Below are 11,247 nucleotides of genomic sequence, written 5' to 3'. Positions count from 1 at the left end.
CTTACCTCGATGAGCACATCTTTGCTGCGAATGGAAGATAATCTTCTACGGTTTGATTCGGCCACAGCAAGGCTAGGCTTCGGCTCTTCTCTCTTGTTCCGCCAAATTAACTTGTTCCAATTTCAATTCTACGTCTAGTGCCTAATAAAAGAACCTTTATCTTGTATCATTTATTGGCACTTATTTTGTCTTGTCTGGAGATTAATAAATTGGAGCCATACTATGTTACATCATATGTAATATCTAATAAATTTTAAATTTGAAGGATAAATAAGAATTATATCTTTGAGAAAGTTGAGAAAATCAAATTACCGAATCGCCCTTGAATTAAAAATATATCTTTTTGGAGAATTATGTCATCATGACATAAGCACCCCTAAACCAGCCAAAACGAAGTTCGACATTTTAGTACCCACACCCATGCTCCATGCCGTATGCAATGTAAGCGGGGCATGGGACAAAGACAGCCAAAATCCTTCTCAAAGGGCTTGGTCACACATGGCATAATGCGTGGCCAAAGTTGCCAATCTAGAAATCTTTCGGCCACCGTGACCCAGCCTAATACAACTTGCATTAATTGAATTATGTAGATCAAAAACGAAAGAGGGAAAACAATAATCATAATAATAATAATTGTGTCAAAGTTAAGACAGCCCCAAAATCCTATAAATAGGGGCATATCCTCGCACCAAGAAAACAAAAACTAATTAACAATATCAACAAAAATGTCTCTCAAATACAGTTTCCTTCTTTCTTTATGCTCTCTTATTATTATCTCTGTATCTCCCATCATAGCCCAAACATCATTCCGCCCCAAAGCCCTCGTTATTCCAGTGGTAAAAGACGCTGCCACTCTTCAATATGTTGCCGAGATCAAGCAAACAACCCCTCTAGTGCCTGTAAAATTAACTGTTCATCTTGGCGGTAACATTCTCTGGGTTTGATTACGAGAAAGGCTATGTGTCATCTACCAATAAAATAGCCCGCTGCGGCTCAGCTCAGTGTAATCTTGCTAATGTTAAAGCCTGCGGAGGTGGCATATGTGGCGCTGACCCGGAGAACCCCATCTCAAACACTGGCACATTTGGCGACATACGCATAGATGTTTTGTCCATCCAATCTACCAACAGCCGTAATCCTGGTAGAGCTGTAACGGTGCTTAATTTTATCTTCCTTTGTGGTTCGGAATTTGTCTTACAAGGCCTTGCTAATGGCGTTGTGGGTATTGCTGGCCTTGGAACGAGTAAAGTTGCATTGCCTTCACAACTTGCTGCTGCTTTTAGCCTCAAAACAAAATTCGCACTTTACTTGAGCCCTTTTGGTAATGGTGTCATCATTTTCGATGATGGACCTTATGATCTTAATTTTGATGTTTCCAAGTCTTACATATACCCCATTTTTCATCAACAAAGTAAGCACTGCCTCAGGTTTCTTAGGCGAGCCTTCCGTTGAATACTTCATTGGCGTCGCGTCCGTTAATGTTAACGGAAAAGCAGTCCCATTAAGCAAAACATTGTGGTGTTGACGGAGCAAAGATCAGTACTGTTAATCCTTACACAGTCCTGGAAACTTCAATGTACAAGGCTTTCGTTCAAGCCTTTGCAAATGCCATGCCTAAAGTCACCAGAGTGGCTCCTGTGGCGCCATCTAGGGCGTGTTTTAGATTGCAAGACATTGGTTTTACCCGTATAGGGCCATTTGTGCCTCAAATCGATCTTGTTTTGCAGAATAAGAACGTGGTTTGAAGTATCCATGGACAAAACTCAATGGTGCAGATTGGAAATGATGTGTTGTGCTTAGGGTTCGTGGATGGAGGAGTAAACCCTCAGACTTCCATTGTCATTGGCGGGCGTCAGTTGAAAACAATCTGCTTCCGTTTGATTTAGCCACTTCAAGACTTGACTTCAGCAATTCACTGCTGTTCGAGCGAACCACTTGTTCAAACTTCAACTTTACATCTAACATTGCATAAGAATTTTAAGAGTGTGTGTGTCTATATATATACAGTACACACATGTTTGTTCTCTTATTTGTGCATTTGATGAATAAAATGGTCATGATCACGGTCATGGACCCATGATGATATAAAGGTCAGACCAAATAATGTATCATGTTGTTCTTTATTTGCTCAATTTTATTGTTATGAGAATATATAAAAGCTATTTCAAGTATATACAAATGGTGCGAATTGTAGGGATAATAATATCTACGACTATGATCGTACCAAATTGGGAGGCGCCCCCCAGAATTCATTTCTAATCTTCTTACCCATTTTGGTGATTTGAAAGATTTTGTGAAGAGTCATTTCTTTATCTATATCTACTGGGTCCTCAACATTGTTTTCATCTAGTAGCTCGAAGTTTGGTAGCACATAGCTTAGATATAGGGATGACAAAATCTTCTATAGGTTTGCAGCTTCACGGGACTGTTGGAGAAAAATCAGTTTTTTTTTTTAAATTTTATAAAAACTTTTAGGATCGATCTCATACAATATATAAGAATTCGTAATCTAGAAATCGTACCTTGAAAATCCGATTTTATTTTTTCGCTGAGTTAATCAAGGCTCCTAGATCACAATCTGTCACCACCACGCTTGTTAGATCACGATCCGTTACCACCACGCTGGTTAGATCATAATCCGTCACCAAATAATTTTTCGAGTTATGACTTAGGTTTGATCTGCACTTGACATGTGGGTGCCTTTATCACCACTATAAGCAACTAGCAGGAGAAAATTTTTCTCTCAAAATTAGAGAGAAAAATTCTTTTTCTCTGATTTATATAAAGTGACTGCTCTATGCTTTTGGGAGAAAATAAACCATTTTATATCTCTATCTAGTGGAAAACCCCAAGCTCCATATTTTAATATTTTAATTCTATTAAATCAAATTTGATTTAAATTAAAAAAATAATAAGCCACAAGTAACATTACTCGTTCTTGTGTTATAGAGGCCCACCTTGTAAAATAACACAAGACCCCTTACACACAAGCATATTATATGGAGCCTCCCACTAAATAATATATTTAGGCTTTTAACCCAAATAACTAGTTATCTTGCTTATTAATTTAGTAGTGGTGCAATTAATTAAATGAGCTAACCCGAGGATCATTTGGGTACATATAATAGTGGTTACAATAATTAGACATGTAATTAAACTAGCCCAATTATTTAATTCCAAATCTACTCCACTAAAAGATTTGAATTGACCTCCATAATTGTATGTTATCTAGGATAATGTACTCGAATAATAATTCGACCCATACCACATTGATTTCTTTAGTACACAATCCTTTGTACCACATCATTAATTAAATCGATATCTCAACTGTCCAATCAATTTAATTACATCTTGTTCCTTGATACTGATTGGTTTTCTCTAATGATCATTTTCAACATACTAAATATGTTGACACACTATGGCTAGAGAATTCTATGATCAAGTGGCGAAAACTCATCAAGAGATGTGTTGTACAAATTCTATATTGTTAATCTATAACTCCAATACTCATAATTGCTCCCACCAAGATACCGGGTAATCTTGACTTCAAATATGTGTCGTGCCCATTGGTAACTCAAATGGAATAACAATTACAATCATGAAATTATAATTAACTCAAGATTAAGATTACAGTAAAATCAATGCCTATGAGATTTAATAAGTCTGACAGTAATTACAAAGTTAATTAAATCTCATATGTAATCATGTTCAATGTAGTCGTACTACACAATGACTTCATACATGATTAAAACAAATCATTCAATGAATTCATTACAGTCTATACCTAAATAAAGTGTCCAACTTTATTTATCAATTGCGAACTAAATTTATTTAATCATAAGATAACTTGTATTTATGTCTTCTGTGAATCCACACGGTGATCACATAAATACATATAATATGATTAAATTAACTTTAATCAAAATATTAATGCAATTAAGATATTTGAATAAAATACCTCATTTATTTTATTAATCAGAAAAATTATTTATTATAATTAAATAAACATATATGCTTTTAAAAAGCACATTTTCCCAACAGGGACACCGCCTCAAATGGGGTGATTTTTTAATAATTTTTAGGGAATAAGGTGGGAAATATGAGAAAATAATCTCCAAATTCTGAATAGGGTAGGGTTTAGTTTTGTACTTCCCACTCCACCTCCACCCTAATCCCCATTATATATGAATATTTTCTTATTTTTTGTTCAATAATTTTTTTTATCAATTACAACTTTATATTGTTTCAACCTTTTATTGTCTTTTTTAAATAATTTAAAACTTTATAATAGGGTAGTGATTTTATTTAAGTCTCTAGTTTTTAATTTATTAAAGTCACTTATCTATACCTACTATAAAATAAGTAAATGAATAATAAGATGGGGATAGTAAAATCATTCCCCACATGCGGATTTTCCATCTTCACCCCCTTAAATTTATTAGAGGAAATGATGGGGAATGGAGGCGAAATTTTTAATAGAGTAGGAGAATGAGGTAGGCCTCCCCTCCCCCACCCTACCCTATTGTTATCACTACTGAGATAAGGAATTTATAACTAAATAAAACTAACCAGTATAATTCTTCAAAACCTTCTTCTTCTTCTTTTTTCCTTTTTCTTTATGATATACGTTCTAAATTTTTCAGCGCAAATCTGATCACAAAGGTATAGGTGCAAGCAAGTGCTAACTTTAAGCATATTTAAAATAAATAAAAATAAAAATTAAGAGCATTAATTATGAATTTATTGCGCTTTTGAATATTACGCGTACAAGCAAATTGTATACGACATTAATGAGATAAAAAAATTGACATAACAATATAATTAATAAATAAATAATGTTACAGGACAAATGAGCTGGATTGATTAAAGTCAAACTTAGACGACACCTCAGCAATTGGGATACATCAGAGGTTTGCATGTTCCCTTTTCGCCATGATTGACATCTCCACCCCGCGGATTACTTATGTTGTAATTACATTAAATCAACATGTTAATCATTATTATCATTAATTCTTATTCTTTTGGACTGCCCATAAATTGTAAATGAGACACAATCAAGTATATCGTGCGATGACCATGTGTCATCTTATTATTGATTAACATCTTACAATATTTTTAATAATTCAGTAAAATGTGATCTGCCGCGCTCAATAACATACATTTAATCAAATTCAATACATAATTATGGTTAAGTATCTCCTCTAACGACCTTCTTCTCTTTTGCTCTCTTCACCCTTTCATCAATCCCTCTATAGCCCAAACATCATTTAGACCAAAAGCATTACTTCTTCTGGTCACCAAAGGTGCATCAAGTCTCCAATAACTCACTCAAATCAACCACCTCTAGAGTAAATGCATAACAATGAGGATTAATTAATAAAAAATGTAGAAATTATCATTATTAATTTATTGACATTTATTTATTTAATTGAAGGGCCTATTTCATTATTTCCCTTTAATAAAAATAAATTTCAAAATATCGATTTATTATTGAAAATCAAAATATTAATGTAAAGGAGTAACATGACTCAACATGATTCACACAGTCATTAAACAGCAGCTAGACATCTCCCTTCAGGGCCGGAGCTAATAAATTCAGCTTTTAGAATATAGTTTTATTTTTTAATTTGGCCCATGTAAGTTACTTTAACAGTTTAACCCAATAATTAAACACCTTTTTTTTTTACTTTAACTCCTTAAAGTTTACTTTTATAAAATTTTGGCCCCCCTGGAATTTTATTCTCAGCTCCCACCCTCGTCTCCCGTCTCCTTTCCTTCATGACATGCCTCCTTAAGCCTGGTACGTGAACATTTGTAATGTAATGCTTCCAATCAATGCTCCCCATATCAAATCCAAACTTTTTCTTCTCTTCTTCATTCATGATCTGCATTAGCCCCAGTGTATTGCTGCTATCAAACCTGGCATATGGAGTTCATGCAACACTTTAGGCCAAAGAATAATTACAACAGAGTTATATACGAATGCATTAACCTCAAATTAATTAATTAATGTTACCTTCCAACATAAATTCCGTATGGATGGTATATATTAGCGAACTCCTTTCTGCGTAAAATTTCGTATTGATTCTGAACCAGCAGCTCCCCCTTTGAAGATCCAATAATGCTTCGCTGCATAGCACCTTCCAAAAAGTGAGCTGAAAAATCTTCCATGGAAGTGAAAAGCTTCATTAATGGAACACGAATTGGGCTTCCCTTTGAGTCCAAAAAAGGCGAGGAATCGAAGTGTTCGTGAAGAAGGCTCGTAAAATATTTGATAACTAACGGATTTGTAACAGAAGATGCGATTTGATAGACCTTGATTTCTGGTTTTTGTATGATCGCCTGTCCATGCTTTGCAATGGCTGCCAACATTGCGTTCACAACCATGTCGACTGGGACCTGCAGCAGCCAATATTCATGTTAAAGTAGTGAGCACTGACATTTGGATAAAAAAATTGACAAAAACACTGACGAAATGAATTACAATATCATACGATGGTAGACAAAATAATTAATTAACACTATAATAGCATGCTCTGTTATAATTTATTTTATCAACATTTTATTACTCTTTAATTTTTTTTAACATTTTTCTACAATGACAGCAAATAGTTAAGATATCAGTAAGTTGTATATGTATGTATGTATGTATGTATGTGTGTGTATATGTGTGTGTGTATGTATATGTATATGTATCCTTATTAATTATCAATAGCTTAGATGAGTGCAGAATCATGGTCCACCGTGAAAAAGCCACATGAATAAAACGGTTGATATTACTTACTAGATCAATTATTCCACTAGGGTCTCCTACAAACCCATTTAGCTAGCCCTTTTCCATAGTACGAAACAATAAGATCCAACATCCTACGAATCAAGAAGAAAAGATATAAGATATCTAAAATCTCATATTCAAATAATGGAAAAATTAATTTTTGGTTTTATGGTGTCATGTCGGTGTATTTACTCTTAATTTATTGGTTATTACGCATGATAAGAATCTAAGATATATAAAAGTACACATGATAAGCGTCCGTATATACCATTAATATCATAAACTTTCTCATAAACAATTTATATACACACACAAAGAATGTTTATTTTCGATACCTATTTCCCTCGATCCAACCAGGGAATGGTTCTTTGTAAGTGCTCTCAATAATACCAGGTCGAATGATTACAATCGGTATATTTTCTTTCATGGTATCAATCAGCATTTCACCCATAGCCTTTGTGAAAATATATGTGTCTTGCCATCCATGTTTTCTTGCCCTAATTAACAATTAGATGTTAATTAAATGAAGCAGCAACAAATCTAAACAAAGAAAATAATAAAGACAAGAGAGGAATTCTATCACCTTTCTAAACCCAATTCCTTCATTTTCTTAAGAGCATCTTCATCATTTTCCAGGGCTTTTTTGGATTTCACGGCCAACTCTATTTCTTTTCCAACGTCCAATTTTGTTTCAGTTTTGGAGTTACTGAAGTTTAATTCCCTTGCTATTGTATCCCCCATGCAGAATGGCTTTTCCATAATTCTTCCTTGTCTCTTTCCATTAACATATGCTGCAAATAATTTTGAAAGAAGGGTAACAACATTTTAGTCGTCGATTTCTGGCAAAAGCTTAAGGAAAATAAAATTGCAATTTTCTTTTCACACGGGTTCTTGCTGACTGCTGCGAACATTATAGGTTTTAGACACTTGCCTGTTGATACGTGCACAAAAACCTTAACCTTCTTGCACTTTTTGGCAAAAGTCATGATATGGGCAGGTCCTCTTGTGTTTATATCGATTGCGATGTCATATCTGCAATTTCAAATTAAACTATATATGTGATGCCACTTATATATCTAAATAATTACGTACAATATTTTAAAAATATATATATTATGGCGTTGCCAGATTTCAAGATCAGTAGGAACAAATTTAATTTACTGTAAAAAATTAGATTTTTCTCTCAAGTATGTTTACATAATTTTAAATTTAACAAATTCTTTAAAGAGATTTTGACAATGAAAATATAAATTTGAGCTTATTTGTTTATATATATTATTCAAAACCGATGGAAATAAATCACAATTTTTATTGAGGACAAATAAAAATTTTAATTGAATTTTAAAAAAGGTTTTCTGAAAATTTCATGGCTCTACCACACGTCTGTGGAAGAGATAGACTCGTTAACTGATATCACTTTCTATTTATTATATAAGTATGAATAAATTAAGCTCATAAATGATTATAACCTTTCATGAAAGGTTATGCTAGCCGCAGAATTTATAATTACGTCGACCTCATTTGCGATCACAGTGGCCAAATCTCCTTCTAATCCAAGGTTACTTTCACTTATATTTCCTATCACAGGAACCAATTTATTTAACATGAAATCATGGTAGCATTCCCCATAAGTTTGCTGAATACACTTGAAAAGTTCTGCATTGATGACCTGAAAGTACACAACCACATAATAATAATAATAAAGAAATTGAAGATTTGGGACCAAATTGTAAAATCTAAAAAACTAGTGAATTAACAGTAAATAGTTATAACTCTATAACCAACATACTTCATTTTTCAATCTTTCCGATGCAGCTTCTTCACTTTCTGCCTTGATTAACAGAAATATCTTACCCACCTCAGGCACTGTTCTTAATATCTTCTCTATAAGAACTGAGAAAGAAAAAAATTAAAAATTATAATAATAATACATTTCAACGTTATAGCTAGTCGGTTCCTATACTATACGTTCCAGAATAAATATGCACGAGTTCAAAGATAAAACTTTGTCTTAAGAACTTAATCGAGTGATTGTCATATAATTTTATTTGGCTGGCTATTTGAATTCAAAACTCCAGCCACCTAAGTTTGAATCCTAAAGAAGGTAGGGGGTAAAAAATTTCCAAACTTAAAAAAAAAATTAAAAATATAATAAAACAAAAAGAATGTGTTAAAGATAAAACTTAAAAGATATATATACCCTCTGCAAGAAACCTTGTTGTCCCAGTAACCAAAAAGCTTTTACACACACACACACATAAGTGTGTTAAAGATAAAACTTAAAGGATATATACCCTTTGCGAGAAACCATGTTGCCCCAGTAACAAAAAAACTCTTCCCTACAAGAAATTTTTCAATACCAATACCATATTGCATTGAGCATTGGCTTGAATTTTTTGACATTTTCAAGTGAAGATACAAAGATAGAGTTCTACGTTCGATGTTTTATAGCAAAAGGAGATGAGCGTATACGCAATCATTTTAATATAATAAAAAAATGTGGTACCCTAGACATTATACATAAATGTTCACCAAATTTGAACATTTAATAAAACATTAATTTATACTTATTTAGAATATGCGCTTTGTATCTCAATTGATGTGTGCCTCCCAATTATTTATTGTCCTACATATTAAACGCTCATGTATATATAACACAATTCAATCAACAGAAATCACATCAATTTTGATACAAACTTAATATCTAGTTGAGTAAATATAAGAAAATTTTCATTGGGTATTCTCTTGAGGTGAATTTGACGACAAGGACAATGTTATTATTATTATACATGCCTAGATGTGTTGTCGGTTCGTGACTTCATAGTTGTCGGTTTGTGACTTTGGAGCTGTTGGTTTGTGACCTTGTTGCCACACATGGATCTAGTACTCTTGCCTTAGATTAGGCAATTAAGATTTGGATTTAGTATCGAGCTAATTTTATTTTTTTTGCTAACTTTTTCGAAAGATACAATTAGTTGTTATTGGATAAGAACATAAGTTTAATTAAATTCTAACTATATATTGTTATATATGTATAAGTGATAGAAAATTATGAAGAGTTGAGCACAAATCAACTTAGCACTAAATCCAAATCATAAACTATTTTTTTTTTCTAATAGTAGGTCAATTTTATCTATTTCACATATGACATAATCCAAAATAATAAGAAAATCTTTTTGCCCATTGTTTCTCTCTCTTGTCGCTCCCCTTTAAACATCCAATCCTCTTGTGTTTATGCTCTTATCAAAATTCATTACCTTTCTTTTGTCTCATCATGTACAAGCCACAATTGTAAGTTTGAAGATTTAAGGATACTTTTTTTAAGAGTAAAAGTTCGTTCAATCCATATATTTTAATGTTAGTGGCCTGTTCAGTCTTTGTATTTTTAAAAATACCTTAAAAATTCATTGTTATTAAACTATTGACATCTCTACCGTTATCTTTTGTTCGTTTTGGCTTGTTTGTATAATATTACCCTTTTACAATAAGTTTTTGACATTAATAGAAAGAAAAAAATTAAATTACTAATTTAACCCCAAAAAATATTAAAAAAAGAATATTTGTTAATTTTTGTGGAAGCTCACGTATGTCCAAAAAATATTAATAAAAAAATTAGTATATTAACTCCTTAGTAAAGTATTCTACAAAAATTAATATATATTCTTTTTATTTTTATTTTATTTTTGAAGTTAAATTGATAATTTAATTTGTTTATTAATGTCCCAAAAGAATTATTGTAAGAGAATAATATTGTAAAAGTAAGTCAAAAAAGAAAAAAAAATAATAACAGGTGTATCACTGGTTTAATGACGGAGATGTTTTGAAGTACTTTAAATGAACATGGGCTACGCACATACTAACTTCCAAAATATAGGAACTAATAGACTTTTACCTTTTTTTCATATATATTTACAATTTTTTTATATTATAATATTATCCATGTCATTCAACCATCTGTCTTCAAAACAATTCAAACTCACGGATGCAGATAACTATATAAGCCTTAGCCTGGTAATAAGCGTTCATGTCATGTGCCTCAGTTCCCGGGATTATTTTCTCTTATTTCCTCAAAGAGTTCATACAAAGGAAATAACTTCAAATACTAGGGCCTTTGTGAAATCCTACAAGCCATGTTGTGAGGGCTTCTTGGAATATACCATGGGCGCCAAAAAGCCAAACACTGTGTTTGAAACACAGCTCAACAAACGAAACAACCTCTCTTCGACATTCCGAAAGTTGCCATGCAACTGTTAACGAACAATCATCAAACAACAAAACCGACTAATAAATAAAACTTGGTTTTTTTTTTCTGATGAGTAATGATAGACAACCTAAATATTTTGTTAATTTCAAGCGATGTTTCATTAATTGAGTGGTTAATAATTTTTTATAAGATCCAAGTGAATTAATTGTATTATCCATACCAATTGATGAATGCCACACTATTTAAAATATTTTTTTAGGATAAAAAA

General features: G+C 32.4%; 2 pseudogenes; one reads left to right on the top strand and one right to left on the bottom strand.

The window, feature by feature from the left end:
• Positions 1-725: 725 nt before the first annotated feature.
• LOC18039666 lies at positions 726-1,972 on the top strand (annotated as a pseudogene).
• Positions 1,973-5,696: 3,724 nt separating this feature from the next.
• On the bottom strand, positions 5,697-9,178 carry LOC18039665 (annotated as a pseudogene).
• Positions 9,179-11,247: the final 2,069 nt, after the last annotated feature.

The sequence above is a fragment of the Citrus clementina genome, unplaced genomic scaffold, assembly GCF_000493195.1.
Source record: "Citrus clementina cultivar Clemenules unplaced genomic scaffold, Citrus_clementina_v1.0 scaffold_6, whole genome shotgun sequence".
NCBI lineage: Eukaryota > Viridiplantae > Streptophyta > Magnoliopsida > Sapindales > Rutaceae > Citrus > Citrus x clementina.
Note: the sequence above shows the minus strand (reverse complement) of the source record. Positions and strands in the feature narration are given on the sequence as shown.